The 13,576-nt window shown below is 41.9% G+C and overlaps 1 long non-coding RNA gene across 2 annotated transcripts; it reads right to left on the bottom strand.

Moving 5' to 3' along the window:
• Positions 1 to 1,482: 1,482 nt before the first annotated feature.
• Positions 1,483 to 10,386, bottom strand: LOC102401168. 2 transcript variants are annotated; one of them, XR_006550717.2, is made up of 4 exons: positions 9,805 to 10,386; positions 5,146 to 5,298; positions 4,958 to 5,058; positions 1,483 to 1,812 (listed from the first exon to the last, which is right to left on the bottom strand). It is a non-coding gene; the product is annotated as an uncharacterized LOC102401168 (long non-coding RNA). The 2 variants fall into 2 exon arrangements; XR_329027.4 differs by lacking the exon at positions 9,805 to 10,386 and having other exon boundaries at positions 5,146 to 7,701.
• Positions 10,387 to 13,576: the final 3,190 nt, after the last annotated feature.

Genomic DNA, 13,576 nt, shown 5'->3' with positions numbered 1-13,576 from the left:
TTGTGAAAGCAAAACTCAACCTACGCCTGACATCAAATGCAAGGCTGGGCTTGGGTGCTGACCCACTAGTTATTAATTACTGTGCTGTGCTAAGTCACCTCAGTCCAGTCTGACTCTCTGCGACCCCATGGACTGTAACCTGCCAGGCTCCTCTGTCCATGGGATTCTCCAGGCTAGAATACTGGAGTGGGTTGCCATGCCCCACTCCAGGGTAATCACTATATTTCAGTGCTTTCTGTTCTCTGACCCAGACACTTACTGCGCTAAGTAGGCACTTTGTACACACTTGCCTCTGTGAAGTTGATATTATCGTCCTTTTTTTACTGGTGGGGAAACTGAAACTCAGAGAAATTGAGTGACTTGGTGAAATTTCCATAGTTGCTAAGTAGCTAAACTTGAATTTAAGTCCAGGTATGATGTTATAAAAAATGGTATGTTCACAACCATACCTAATGGTGTGAATAATCCAAAGTAATGGGTAATTCTTAAAAAAAAAAAATCATGCACAGTTGACTTCAGAAAATGTGTGGATTTGTGTATTTAAGGGGAAGTTGACCTCTCTTTTTAAGTTATCAGCTATTATTTCAACTAACCTTGATTCTCCTAGGTGCGGGTTTCCCAGGTGGCGCTAGTGGTAAAGAACCCACCTGCCAATGCAGGAGACATAAGAGACACCGGTTAGATGCTTGAGTTGGGAAGATCCCCTGGAGGAGGGCATGGCAACCCACTCCAGTATTCTTGCCAGGAGAATCCCATGGATAGAGGAGCTTGGCAGGCTATAGTCCATAGGGTCACAAAGAGTCAGACACGACTGGTGACTTAGCACACACCCACTCCTAGGTATAGAGCCTTTTTTTTTTTTTTTAATCCCCCCGCTGAGGTAGCCCTGCACAGCTGTGGGGACTCAGGGTGAGGTTGAACCAATAGTTATCATACTTTGCTGTGTTTGAGACAGAAACTTTATTTTTTAAATACATCTTCTGGGGTTCTACCTCTCAGATAATATGATTCACTTGTGAAAAGGCATCTTACACATCCCAAGAGCCATTGTTTTCAGATAAATCGTGTGTGGTTTTGATACTTGTGGGACTTAATTCTTAAGTCTATTTTCCGAATAAAGTGAAATTCAGACTTTAAAAATGCCCCTCACACACACACACACACACACACACACACACACACACAAGTTGGAAACCTGAACAGGTTCTATTTATTTATTTATTTGGGAGATTCAGTTTAACTATTGTTATTGTTCAGTCACTCAGTCGTATCTGACTCTTTGCGATCCAATGAACTGCAGCACACCAAGCTCCCCTGTCCTTCACTATCTCCCGGAGTTTGCTCAAACTCATGTCCATTGAGTCAAAGATGTCATCCAATCATTACATTCTCTGTTACCCCCTTCTCCTCCTGCCTTCAATCTTGCCCAGCATCAGGGTCTTTTTCAATGAGTCTGCTCTTCGCATCAGGTGGCCAATGTACTGGAGCTTCAGCTTCAACATCAGTCCTTCCAATGAATTTTCAGGGTTGATTTCCTTTAGGACTGACTGGTTTGATCTTGCTGTCCCAGGGACTCTCAAGAGTCTTCTCCAGCACCACAGTTCGAATTTCAAGTCTCAAATGAAGAAAAGGATGGATGACTTGGATGACAAGTCAGGCAATCTTAAAGAGTTTCTGTCCCTGTAGCAGAGATTCCATGGACGGAGGAGCCTGGGTGGCTGCAGTCCATGGGGTCGCACAGAGTCGGACACAACTGAAGCGACTTAGCAGCAGCAGCAGAGATTCCAGGAAGAGCAGCAACAGCTCCCATATCTGGAAAACAACATGAAAGGACAGCGATGAGGAAGTCCTTGAACGTCACAGTTCAAGGCAGTTTTATGTTTGCTGAGCACCTTCTGTGTGCTGAGTACTAAAACCTCCAGCCTGGAGAAAAGTGTGGTGTGAACAGAGAACAGATAAGACACATGCATAGGGACTTCTTAAGTTCTTTAAGTTCAGCAGGTCCAGGATATTACTTTATGAGCCAAAGTGAGAAAAAAAAAAATTCAAGGAGTGATAGCGGTGGATGAGTCAGAAAGGATTCAAGATAAGAGTCTCATAGAGATGGTCAGAATGAGGTCATTGGCAGCTTGAGTGATAACTACTTCCTGGAGTGGTGGGTGTGGAGGGGTGCTGAGTAGCAGGGGTGGTTCCTCAAGTAAGATCTTGAAGTCTGGCTACAGGAGGTATAAGAACTGGTTGGTTTTAGAACAAGCACCTGCTTCAGCCTAGTCTGGAAATACCTTAGATGACAAAAGCCACTGTTAATGGGGACAGGCTGTATGTTTTACACTTTTCATGTCACCGACTCCCTCTATCAACCTCTGCAGTAAGTACTGTTTTTTATACCCATTTCACAGGTAAGGAAATTGAGGCACAGAACGTTTAAGTGACTCGCCTATCACCCAGCTGGTAAAGTGCAGAACAGGAATGAGAGCCCTGGCTCTCTTCCTCCAGGTCCTGTACTCTTAAGTGCTGGGTGATATGTACCCATACTGATATGTCTCTGGACATATCAGTAATTCTCAATTCATTTGTCACTTGGTCTTGCTGTTGTTTTCATGTCAACTTACAGAAGCAAGTGAAGTACAGGGGAGCAAATTGCCTGTGTTCACATAGAAAGATGGCAGGAGAGGCACCCATCAGAGAATGAGTTACTCTCACAGGACTTAAAGTGGCTGGACACAGGGATTTCGAGCTTTTAGTGCTGTGTGAAACACAGCTAGACAGCCAAGATGATCCAGGGACTCTGCATCCATTAGAAAGAGCAAACTTTTATGGACTTCCCTGGTGATCTAGTGGTTAAGACTCTGCTTCTACTGCAGGGTGTGAGGGTTTGATCTCTGGTTGAGCAACTAAGATCCCACATGCCATGCAGCACAGTTAAAAAAAAAAAACAAAAACCAACAACAATCATTTAGCGAGTCTGCAGCCCATACCCACCTCTGCATTCCTGATGACCCCCCAAAAAGGAAAGCAATATTTGAGAAGAAATGACTTTGTTTTCACTCTTTGGATATTTAGAAAATGCTGGGGCTTCAAAGCCTTTCCCCAGACCCAGATGGATGGAAAGTTCATTTGAAACTAGTAACATACTACCTAATGTTATCTTTAATATATATTTTAATAATATACTAATAATATATAATAATTATATATAATAATGGAAGAAGGCAATGGCAACCCACTCCAGTACTCTTGCCTGGAAAATCCCATGGATGGAAGAGCCTGGTAGGCTGCAGTCCATGAGGTCGCTAAGAGTCAGACACGACTGAGAGACTTCACTTTCATGCATTGGAGAAGGAAATGGCAGCCCACTCCAGTGTTCTTGCCTGGAGAATCCCACGGACGGAGAAGCCTGGTAGGCTGCAGTCCGTGGGGTCGCACAGAGTTGGACACGACTGAAGCGACGCAGCAAAGCAAATAATATATAATAATTATATATAATAATACAGTATTATACTAATAATGTATGCATATATATTACATATATACATACACAGATATATATATATATACACCCACGCAAATGCATTGGTCATCTTGGGTTTAGCTTTGAGTTCTTAAAAGGAAAAACATAGCCTAAGCATAAAGGGCTGTAATTTGCTTCTTTTTATCCTAAGTTAATGACATTGCTTTATCATCTTAGAGTGTGTGTGACTGACCTATTGGCCTTTCCCTGTCCAGTAATGAAAATATGTGCTTTGAAAATGTGTGTACATGAGCAAAGAGAAAACGGGAAGGATAACTGTCATAATGATGGGGTAATAAAGCCAGGCCCTGATTTTTGTGACTGTGGTCACTGCTGCTTCTACAACTGTCATAAGGAAAATGGTGGTGAAACATCACTGAGAGGTTGAAAGGAGACCTTATCGTCTGTTGAAGAAAAATTGTGGTATCAGCTTTGGCTACGCTATGAAGGCCACAGTTGAGGATAAAAGGGGTATACTTGTCTACCTTCCCAGTGCCATCTGTGTTGTGCATCTTTAAAAGGGATGTGTTGGGAGTCATGTTGTGGTCCAGTGGTTAAGATTCATGCTTCCACTGCAGGGGGCGTAGGTTCAATCCCTGGTTGGGAAACAGGTCCCACTGATACTGTGTGGTGTGGCAAAAAAATTAAAATATGTACTGGTTAAATTGTTGAAGACCTAATACTATGTAAGTATTCTAGAGGAACTTACTTTTTTTTTTTTTTTTTTTTTTTGGCTTCCCTGGTGGTTCAGAGGGTAGAGAATCTGCCTGCAATCAATCGCTGGGTTGGGAAGATTCCCCTGGAGAAGGGAATGGCAACCCACTCCAGTATTCTTGCCTGGAGAATTCCATAGACCGAAGAGCCTGGTGGGCTACAGTCCATGGGGTCGAAGAGTCAAATTTCAAACTTCAGACAGTTTTTTTTTCTAAATAATTTGAATGATCGCCTCCTAATTTATCTTTTGTAAGGGATATAGCATTCCATACAAAACGTTTTTAAAGCTCAGTAACAGGCATGAATGGTTATTAGCAATAAAAGATAATTACTGTGCAGAATCAACATGGAGAATCACATATTGCCTCCCGCTGTTTTGGAAATCATATTGGGCAGGGAGGCACTGCTATTAAACCTCAAGGCTGTGCCTTTACCTGTAAAAGTCAGCTCCTCGTGGTGTCCTGGTCTGGAACCCAGACTGCCTGGTTTTTCTCCTTCAGTTCATTCTGTGTCACTGTGCAGCTCAAAAATGTGCTGAGGTCATGTGTGGTTAAGACGAGAATTTACCATAGTCATTTTCCCTCCTGACCTACCTATTATAAGACAGTCTACAGTGATTTGCAAACTTTGTTGTCTTTCAGAAGGCACAATGGGCCGCCATCTCCTGGGCCCCAGTGAGGGTAGGGGAGTGGGAGAGTGGGAGGCGGCGGGTAGTGGGCGTGGAATCCTGACCTCAGAGCGGGGCTGTGAGGTGGTGCCGTCCTGCACGCACAATCCCTAGGGGCGCCTGAGGATGCAGCGCTGGCTTCGGTCCAGGTACATTGGAGGCAGTCCTAGAAATAAGAACATCCATCATGCTTAGTAAGATCTTAGGTTGTAACGGCTGCCTTGAGCCTGCAGACATTTTTTATACCACTCACAATCCTGAAGAAGCGCTCTTTCTGCCTCTGTGGCCATATGTTTTTCCAGCTGGACCTCCACCAGTCTTCCGCTCTCCAGAAAGTTCTCATTCATTCAACCCAAGGGTAGCTCAATGGCTTTTCTGAGGACGACTGGAAGTGTCAGCAGGAGTCCTGGCCACAGGGAAAAATCAAGCTACCTGAGCTTGGAGACAAAGCTCTCAACTCAGCAGTCTGTGTCTTCAGATGCTGTGCTTTCCTTACTCAATTTAAACTTGGAGAAAAGTAAATAAACACATCAAAATATGTGAAAAACATTCTTATTAGCATGCTTTTTTTTTCCTTCCGTGATTGAGACTTCCTCATCAAACCCAACAGTGGGAAAATGAAAGAACAGCTTTTGTCCACCCACTTATTTACCCTGATTAGCCAGTGACCTCTGGACCCTGTTTTCCATTGTTCGTCTTCTATTTACCTGGGGAACTGGGGTTGTTTTTGCTTTTCCAGATGCTGTTTTTCAGATTGGTTGATACGATGGTTGGAGTTAAACTCTCTGATACCCTTTGGAGTTCTGGCCAAAGGGCCAAGATTCACTTTTCCTAATTCTAACCAAGTCACTGGGTCTTTGCTTTTCAGATTTGGTTGCTGCCCTCTTGGTTATTTTTCCTTGGAGTGAATTTAGGATTCAGTTCCTCATCCTCAAAAGCCCTAACTGGAAAGAAAATCAATCCCACATTCCCTGTGGAAAACTCCTTGAAAAAACCCACAGGGAATTGAGCTGTTATGTATAAAGCTCTTACTTTTATTGACATATTTATATTTAATTTACAATAGAAACTAAGCCCACTTCTTTACTTTAATAGTGTCCTCATTGCTTGCTGGTTAGTCTCTGACTACACTTCCCATTGCCTCCCCACCATCCATTGCCCCTCCTCTGCACATCTGTTTTTTTCCAAGCCATGCCCTTGTTGGCACTTGTGTAGGTTTAAATCTTTTCGCATCACCTTCACAGTACAAAATGTGCAGGAGCAAAAATGATGTCTCGGATAACATAAAGAGGTCTTAGAACACCGCCCACTAGCAGTATAAAACCCCAAATCCTGATAGTATTAGTTTGGGGAGACCAATTAAATTCAGGGATGGCTATGAAATTGTGCAATCTGAATCAGTATTTTTCAGAGCAGGCAAGAGAGAGCAATATTATGAGGAAATCACACTGATTTTCACTTTCTTTCTGGTTTTTTTGTTTCACAAAATGCTTAAATAAGAATATAATTACAATATTTCTAAATGGATTGTGCAACTGCTCTGAAGCTTGACAATACACCTCCCAACACTCACAATAATACAAGTGGCATATATCTGGTAGGTTACCCATTAAACGACTGTGGCAGATCGTATTTCTGGTTAATTGTTAGTTCCTTATGACCTTAGACTTTGCCTGTGTATTTAATAACACCATCTGCTGCCTAGGGTAGCAATGCCACCTTTTAACATGAGGATTACTGTTCTTACTTCGTAAACAACCGTGCTCCATCAGAGGTGTTGAAATTCTACCATAGAATTATTTAAATTATACTACCTATGGAAAGCTCAAAAAAAGAAACTTGACTTTCTTGCTTCTGCTGGCTTTATGGGCTTCTCCTAAAATGTCATAATTTATATACCATAATAAAAGCATAAAAAAGATTTACAAGTTGTATTCTTGGTCTCCAAAATGAAGTATTTTAAAAAGAACTCTGACCCTGTTGTGCCTGTCTTGTCTATCTTCTTCCAGGCTAGTTTCTCACTGCATTATCTCTGGGAAATTTCCCAATAAAACAGATGATTAAAAAATAATTCCCACAGAATGAAATGAGATGACATCTTTTTTTAAAAATCATCACCCAAGACCATGCGTCTCTGTTCTGGGGCATGTTAAGAATCCTGCTGGTGTTCAAGAAATATGAAAACTTCTGTTACCACATGGCCTATGATAGGGTAAATGTGGACAGGGTTTCAGTGGTCCCCTTTGTTTGGGACCCACAGATGCCCCTGGGAAATGAACTCTTGGTGGTCAGAGTGAGGGGTGGAGGGGGTCAGAGTGTCTACTTTAACTTAACCAGGCCCATGCTGTACAGTACACTAATTTAGTGCAATTCTCCAATTCATGAATCAGAACTGCCTAAAAACAGAGGCTCTCTGGAATGGGGGAACTGCCTTGCATCTAACCTGTTTCTCCTGCTGGCAGGAGAAACTGCATCTTTCTGAGGCAGAAGAAAGAAACACCATAGACTTGTTCATTCATTTATTTGTCCTTTAATCCACTACTAGCCTTGGTTCCAAAAGGAACTGAGGGGAATGAAAATTATTGCTTAATTTTACTAGGGAAATGAAAAAAGGTGAAAACATTTCCCCAGTCGCTATAATTTTTCATTCCTTAACATGGTGACACTTTTAAACAGCAGGAGTGAGCTTTAGAGAATAAAGCATTCTAGGTAGTGTGTCAGAGAAGGCGATGGCACCCCACTCCAGTACACTTGCCTGGAAAATCCCATGGACAGAGGAGCCTGGTGGGCTGCAGTCCATGGGGTCGCTAAGAGTCGGACACGACTGAAGTGACTTAGCAGCAGCAGCAGCAGGTAGTGTGTGTATGATTTTTAACTGATGCTGGGAAAGATTGAAGGCAAGAGAAGGGGATGACAGAGGATGAGATGGTTGGATAGTATCACTGATTCGATGGACACGAGTTTGAGCAAACTCGGGGAGATACTGAAAGACAGGGAAGCCTGGAGTGCTGTAGTCCATGGGTTTGCAAAGAGTTGGACACAACTTACTGACTGAACAAATGACAAAGCTCATAGAATTGATCACTATAAGCCCAGCACTCACACAACCCACAACTTCATGCTAAAGTGTAGATACTTCACAGAGTATGAGTTTGTTGTTGTCTTTTAATTTCTTGGAACGGGAGAGGTTGGCCTGAACACTCATCACATGAGAATAATCAAGAGGTTGTCTGCCAACAGAAAACAATTTCAAAAGTACAGAATGTAGAATTCAGAGCCTAAACCACTTGGTAGCATCCCAAAAAGGCATGTCCTAACATGTTTTCAGTGTCAGAGAGCTTCAGCATTCCAGGCTTTTAAAAGACTGTCTCCTGTTACAGCTAAAGGGAGCTGCTTGTCCTTTTCCACACTCTGAATTCATGGAATCTGGAAGTCTGATTCTGGAACACTCCTTTTCAAATAAATTGAGTCATCTTTATATGAAAACTAGAGAACTTGGCTTTTCTCGCCCCCGTTTTTGAAGAATAGTTGAAATGAAACAACAACCACATGTAAATGCTTCCCACCATCACATTTAAAAAAAGTTGTTGTTGTTGTTGCACTGGGTCTTCGATGCTTCTCCAGCTTTCTCTAGCTGCAGCGCACAGGCTTCTCATGGAGGTGGCTTCTCTTGTTGTGGAGTACAGGCTCTAGGTGTGCAGGGCTCAGTAGTTGTGGTACATGGGCTTAGTCGCTCCATGGCGTGTGGGATCTTCCCGGATCAGGAAGCAAGCCCTTGGTCTCTGCATTGGCAGGTGAATTCCTATCCACTATACCACCAGGGAAGTCCCCACCATGCACAGAACTGATGAAGCTTAAGTTTTTTCATAACCAGAACCAAATAAATGAAAGTTGTATAGAAAGCCACAAATGTAACGTTTCACTATGGTTAACAAAAGCACAACAAATTTCAAAATATCAGAATTCCTAGAACTTACTCTCACAACATCCTTCATAAATTCAGTATATAGCCAGCAAAGAACCACACAGCTATTAAGCAGTGGGATCCTGGGTGAGAATACAAAATAACCTCAAAACAAGTTTCCACATCCTGCTGACCTATTCAGCCAAATGCTGCAGTGTATGGAATTGTTGTCAGGTTTTGTTTTGTTTTTTCCTTCTCTTTTTCTTCAACTGTGGCCCTCTTGAGTAATCTGAAAGGCCTGTGGTTAGTATACTGAGTTTTGCCCACCACATATATACATATATATCAGTCTCTTGTGGAAAGAAATATTTTCTATAAGCTTTCAGACACTTTAGTCGGGCATATTAATGCTGATACAGATGCTTTTCCACTGGCTAACTTAAACTAACTTAAACTAAGTATAGACTGTGGTTTAGACACTCCTAGCCTGGGATCTGAGCCCAAACCAAGCAGACATATTCTCAGATGATATGATGATCTGGTAGCCATTTAACCTCACAATTTTATCTGATGGCACAAAGCCCCCAGATAGTGGACAGGCAGTTACAGCCATTTTTCTGCATTGTTTTGTGATTCCATATGAGTCAGAAGAATGTTGGGCTTGGGTTTGCCACATTCTCCTTGTTTCCATTATTCTCACCCACCATATGAAGGGTCAGAGCAGAAATGGTGTCAAGTTCAAAACTCCCTCTTCCAATCAAGAAAATCACAGACCCAGAGTGTTCCAGTGATCTGTCTCAGATCCCAGGCCAGCTGCGTGAAGAGAACCGATGGTCCCACAGACATCTCCTGTGCAGATATGTACATGTATGTAAAAAAGAACCTGTGAAAGAAATAGAAATAGGAGGCAGCCCACCAGTGGGCTAAAGAAAGAACTGCAGTTTGGGAAACCTGAATTCTAGCTGTTGTTCGACTGTATATTCCTTCATCTCAAGGCAAGTTCCTTACCGTGCTGGTACCTCAGTTCACCAAATCAGTAAACAGAAGCTGATGTCTTAGTCATCATTAAGGATAATGAATTGGTCTGCTAAGGCAAACATAGGTAGGTAAGTAGATAGATAAATGGAAAGAAAGAATAAAAGCAGTCTGAAAAACGTTCACAATCTAGCTACTTCTTAAATCCTAAAAGATAAGAGCCCCTAGGAAGTTCATAAGTGCTAGCTCCCAGGTATGTTTCAGAACCAACTTTATCACTCAGGAATTTGCTTAAAGGGCTGAGGAGGCTTGCCAACTAGCCCATCAAAGTTCATTTGTATTTGCATTTTAGCTGTCTGTGACAAGCTTTTTAGTAAACATGTTAGATTTAGTCAGTTACTTTTAGGAAATCTATTTCTCTCTTTCTGTCCACCAGTGGTCTTTTGCTAGGGCTCAAACTCAGGCTATCTGCTCCCATGGCCCCCTTGGTGATTTTTAGGACCTTCCTGGTGGCTCAGACTGTAAAGCGTCTACCTACAATTTGGGAGACCTGTGTTCAATCCCTGGGTCAGGAAGATCCCCTGGAGAAGGAAACGGCAACCACTCCAGTACTCTTGCCTGGAGAATTCCACGGATGAAGGAGCCTGTAGGCTACAGTCTGCTGCTGCTAAGTCGCTTCAGTCGTGTCCAACTCTGTGCGAGCCCATAGATGGCAGCCCACCAGGCTCCCCCATCTCTGGGATTCTCCAGGCAAGAACACTGGAGTGGGTTGCCATTTCCTTCTCCAATGAATGAAAGTGAAAAGTGAAAGTGAAGTCACTCAGTCATGTCCGACTCTTCGCAACCCCATGGACTGCAGCCTGCCAGGCTCCTCCATCCATGGGATTTTCCAGGCAAAAGTACTGGAGTGGGGTGCCATTGCCTTTTTCAGGCTACAGTCTACAGGGTCCCAAAGAGTCGGACACAACTGAGCGACTTCACTTCCACTTTCCTGGTATGAACTTCAGTTCTGAGTGTGAATCTGAATTCTCTCCATGGTTTTGCACTCCCCTTGCCAAAGAGGTATCACCACCATGTGGGCCCAGGAATAGATGTGGTGTCAACACAGATTGGCATTCACTCCAATTAACAAATTACAGCCCACAATTAGGCTTTTAAACTTTCCTTTCTTTTCTCCTTCTACATGGAGTCAGTTCTCTGTCTCCTTTATGCCCAAAATTGACCAAAAAAAAAAAACAAACAGTTAAAGTTTTCAAACGCTTACTGTTAATATTTGCATCTCTGGATATCACTGGGCTATCACCTACATATATAACTGCTTTAAATAAAATTACTTTGTGTGTGTTTGCTAAACACATTAGACCAGGGCAAGTCAGTCACCAGAACAGATTATAGAAACCCCCATTGGTAGAGGCCAAATTTTCCTGTTGCTTGGCATTTTTTTGTGAAATATATTTGCATCTTCTCAAAAGAAAGTTAATCTAGCTCATACTGGCTCCCTTCCATTTCATAAGAAATACAAGCAATAAAAATGAAACTTTATTTGATGAAATTCCATGAAACATCTGACTTCATGGTTTTTTCTCTTCAGTGCCTTGTAGCCCTATTGTATTTACCTGTCTGCATGCAGAGTAGCCAGAATTGGTGTCCTATACGAGGAATTAAATGATTTCATGAGACTTCTCTTTTTGTTTTTAGGGAAATAGGTCATAAAGAGTTAGAGGTGCAGTATTTCAATTTGGTGAGTAACCAAACTATTTCCTCATTCAACTAAATCCTAGAAATGAATTTTGTATCCAAACACCAACATCAATTTTTATCTATAGTTTATAAATTCTAAGTTTCACCAGTATAAAACGGTCTACCACTTAAGGAGTTCCATACTAGGCATGGCATGGTGGAAACTGACTCACCTCTACCATATATCTCTATCTGTTGTGACTGTTGACTTTTCTTTGGATCGCCTGTCCTATGAACTATACTAGAATCTTGTTTCCTATAAATATGGGTATAGATAGGCAAATTTTAACAGTCTTTTTGCTAACACTCACAAATGTTAACATTCTTCTTCTAGGCCTCTAAACTGTGCATACATTTTATTTTAAATGCAAAACATATATAGTATGTTCTAGACTATGAGAGTGTGTATTAGTCGCTCAGTCATACCTGACTCTTTGTGACCCCATGGACTGTAGCCTGCCAGGCTCCTTGGTCCATGGAATTCTCCAGGCAAGAATACTGGAGTAGGTAGCCATCTTCCCAACCCAGGGATTGAACCCAGATCTCCTGTATTGCAGGCAGATTCTTTACCGTCTGAGTCACCCATTCTAGACTATATTGTTAGACAAAAATACTCATACCTGCATTTCAATTCTGGCACTCATCTTTAATGTTACTGCAAGAAAATCACTTAATTTTTCACTATCTTAGGTTTTCAGCTTCTGAAAAAGGACATGAATAAAATTTATACTCAAAATAATTTTTCTGAATGTCCATATGAAAGCAATAATAAACATAAAGCTATCACATCATGCTTAACCTTTCAGAATTGTAACATGTTCTGTTTTTTTCAGTCCCCTTATTCCTTAATGTGTATGTAGGAAAGTTACCTTTTAAGTAGGCAAGCTAAATGAGAGAAAGTGTATTATTTTATTATTTTCAAACATTATCTTTGAGGTCGGTTTGCTCTTTTGTCAGTGTCCTCCCCCTGGTATCTTTTAAAGGATTTCAGTGAGTGTCTTAAATAGAGGTTAAACCCGCATCCAGATATTATTCCAGAAAAGTGCATTTCATCATGCTCTTTCCAAAAAGTCAATAGGAGGGTTCTGGCATCAAATGGCTGTTGAATGCCTTCCAGTTCTCCTCCAAATTTCCTTGCAGACTGAGCGAGTGTGTGACCTCAATCTCTCCTTTATCTGTATTTTTCACTTGGCTCTTTAAATTCTGACATAGTCAGTAGTTAATTTACATCAAGTCCCCAGATTTTACTGTATGTGGGGACTGTACCTGTTTACACACAGGCTGGTGACTAACAGCTTCTGTGTGTATATGTGGATGATTGAGAGCTTCGGTGATTTCCTAGACCTTCCACAGAGAGTTTATCTCCTCCATATGCAGAAGTCTCTTTAGTATCTGAATGTTTTCTGCACACAGGGGAGGTAGGCTATAGGGAGAGGTCAAACAGAGGGAAAGTATTTCTAAAATAGCATTATTTGCAATTTGAAAACCAGTAGGATTGTCTCATAAAATGCTATTGCTTAGAAGGAAGGTGCTCATATCTATTACAGAAGGCTCTTTTATGTCATGACTCTCCATAGTATGTGTGGATGTGTCATATAAACAAATATGCTCAAATATGTATTTATAACTTTTTCAAAGTGGAAAGCCTTGAATATCACACATGCTCTTCCAGTCTTAGGATACTTCTGGCCAAGTACAAGGAGCCTAGGATGATAGCCACAAATATTCAGATGCCATATGGCTGCATTTTCTTTTTTAACCTTCAAATATGCCAGGGTCAGAGTTTAAGAAGCTTTAGTATGGTTGAAACATCATGTTATAAATAGAAGCTGCACTCTAAAGAATGAAGGCTGTGATTCCATGCGTGGATATAGGGTGACATGAAGGAACTCAGCAATCCCTAGAAATACCACCTCCTGGACAGCACCCACACATCGCTGGGGGCAGGGGGTCATCGCTCTCCCACAGCTGTGTATCCTCCAGGCAGAGTTCCATCAGGGTCGTCTGGTGAGAATCATTTCTTTACAATGCCCTGTCACCTGCCAGTACAGGGAGCATCTCAACT

The sequence above is a fragment of the Bubalus bubalis genome, chromosome 4 (assembly GCF_019923935.1).
Source record: "Bubalus bubalis isolate 160015118507 breed Murrah chromosome 4, NDDB_SH_1, whole genome shotgun sequence".
Taxonomy (NCBI): domain Eukaryota; kingdom Metazoa; phylum Chordata; class Mammalia; order Artiodactyla; family Bovidae; genus Bubalus; species Bubalus bubalis.
The sequence above is the reverse complement of the archived record's forward strand: the minus strand, read 5'-3'. Positions and strand labels throughout refer to the sequence as shown.